Source organism: Mercenaria mercenaria, chromosome 3 (assembly GCF_021730395.1).
Source record: "Mercenaria mercenaria strain notata chromosome 3, MADL_Memer_1, whole genome shotgun sequence".
Lineage (NCBI taxonomy): Eukaryota > Metazoa > Mollusca > Bivalvia > Venerida > Veneridae > Mercenaria > Mercenaria mercenaria.
The window spans coordinates 66,488,570-66,491,441 of record NC_069363.1 but is presented as its reverse complement, the minus strand read 5'-3'; positions in this window follow the sequence as shown (position 1 = coordinate 66,491,441).

Here is a 2,872-nt window from a genome sequence, read left to right as displayed (position 1 = left end):
TTTTGCAACGTTACTTCATTTACAGAGAACCACAAGGTGGGCAAAAATGCTATGATTAGATTATAAAACATCCAGAATTTACTTTTGATACTGGTTTTACGCATTATATTTAGTGTTTAGTTTCTTTAATTTTTAGCTCACCTGAGCAAGAATGACTCCTGATCAGCATATCATTTAATGTCTGTTTGTCCATTGTCCACAATTTCTTTGCTAGTAAAGAACATTTCCCAAACTACAAGGCCAGTTTCAATAAAATTTTACTGGAATGTTCCTTGGGTGGTCTTCTTTCAACTTCTTCAAATCTGGGTCATCCATGCAAAAAGCTGGCTACTGTGACAACCAAGGAATAAACTTTACAAATCTTTCCCTCAGAAGCTGCAGGCCTGATTTCAGAATAGTTTTACAGCAATAATTGATATATATCATTTTCATAATGTCAGTGCCTTACAGTTGATCACTTTTAGCATTTCAAATTATACTTTCAATATCTTTGTAAGAAATATCAATGCAGGCAATGTAAATGTAGGGAATGCAGGTTCATACTGAAATGTAAAACTGGTGAGTACTCAAGAATTCTGAACTGGATTGTACATAATTTGAGCACTGTTCATCATTTGTAATGTTAAAAACAACTTATTCCATAAGAACAGTGTGGTATCATTATACATTTCGCCCATATTATTGTTCTATGATGATGATATTTATGTTTCTTTAGCATCACTGCTGGTAGGCCATGTGGCTGAGAATTTTCTAAGGTAATTGTGTCCTGTAACAGTTTTGTCAGTCTTTATAGTTATATAGATCTATTTGGTTAAATATGAAACAATAACTTGTGGCCTTAATTGTGATCCTCAATCTTTTGGTGATCCAAGTTATTTTCTTCAGATGTGCCCAATTTCACTATCCAGCATCGAAATAGCCGAGCACATTGTCACTTTTGACAGCTTTTGTTATGTAATGCATGATAATAGCGATGTAGTAAGACGTCCAATCATGAAGGGCTTGATATATAGGGCAACAGTTTCTGAAAAAAGCTAAAGTATTTTAATTAAGACATTAGCAAAGATTCTTGTATAAAATGCTAAAATAACTGTACAGCAACACTTGGCATCTGGAAAACAAAAGACTCCCCAAATAGGGACAGCAGACATGTCTGAAACCCAGACTGTTGATGCTGAATAGGCAGGGATGGTGGGTTATAAAGCACACAAAAATGACCTTTACTACCAAATACTGTGTCTCAAATGACACTTAACTGCAGAAAACAATAAAACGAGAAAATATTTGATTTGGAAAGAAATCCGTGAATCTAGACCATAAAAACAAAGACTAACTTTAAATTAAGTATTCACTAATTACACATTACTACACTGCAACAACTACCAAGTTTAAATGACAGGCATTTTGCAGCAATATGATCAGAAAAAAAGAGTGTTATACTAAAAAAAATAGATAAAAGAACAGAATGTTATGATTTTGTACAAAGCAACCATTCCAGAAAATTGCTAGTACATCTCAAAAGATCTAATTAATGAAAAAACTGAATTAAGTTTGGAATAACTGTGACAATAAAAGTGACAACTCACTGTGTCCAAATAATTGTACCCAACAGTTGAATTTTGTTATATTTTTTTGACTGGTCGATATCCCCCTCTAGGTAGACTATGTGAAATATCAGAATTTAAAATCGGTCTACCCGAGGTCTCAATATTTAGACTATGACAAGTGCATGAGGGCATCCTCGTCATTAAGGAAAGCATAACTAGTGTCCATATTGATAAATTTTATTAATTATAATATAATTAGCAGATGCTTTGGTATAGTAGTAATAGGCAAAAAGTCAATATGTGACTGGAGCAAAAGTCAGAGACACTGATGGTTGGCTTACTGACTGAAATGCAATAGGAATCATCTACTCGGCATGTCTCCAATCACCCCATGAAGTTTCAACATTCTGGATCAAATGGTCTCAAGTTATGGATTGGAAACTGTTTTCCATGTTTTGGCCCCTGTTACTTTGAACTCCGAAAGAATGGCTCCAAGATCAATAGGGGTCAACTACTGATGGTTGGCTTAGTGATTGAAATGTAGTAGGGATCGTCTACTCGGCATGTCCAGTCACCCCATTAAGTTTCAATGTTCTGGGTCAAGTTATGGATTGGAAACAGTTTTCCATGTTCTGGTCCCTTGGAAATGGGTTTCCATGTTCTAGCCCCTGTGACTTTGATCTTTGATCGAGTGGCCCCAATAGGGCTCTGCATGTCCAGTCATCCTATGAAGTTTCAGCATTCTGGATCAAGTGGTTCTCAAGTTATTGATTTGAAACAGTTTTCCATGTTCAGACCCCTGTGACCTTTACCTTTGATCGAGGGCCCGAAAACAAATTGGGTCATCTACTTCTTAAGCCCTATCAACCTATGAAGTTTGAAGATTTTAGGTAAGTGGTTCTCAAATTTTGGATCGGAAACGGTTTTCCATATACAGACCCCTGTGACCTTGACCTTTGATGGAGTGACCCCAAAAACAGTAGGAGTCGTCTATTCGGCATGTCCAATCGTCCTATGAAGTTTCAACATTTTTAGTTTAGTGGTTCTCAAGTTATTGATCGGAAAGTGTTTTCCATGTTCAGGCCCCTGTGACCTTTACCTTTGATCGAGTGACCCAAAATACTACAGGGGTCATCTACACTTTAAATCATTTAATGAAGTTTAGGGTTCTGGGTCAAATGGTTCTCGAGTTATGGATCAGAAACGGTTTTCTATGTTCTGGCCCCTGTGACTTGATGAAGTAACCCCTAAAGCCAATAGGGGTCATCTACCCGGTTTGTCCAATCATTCTATGTAGTTTCAACATTCTGTATCAAGTGGTTCTC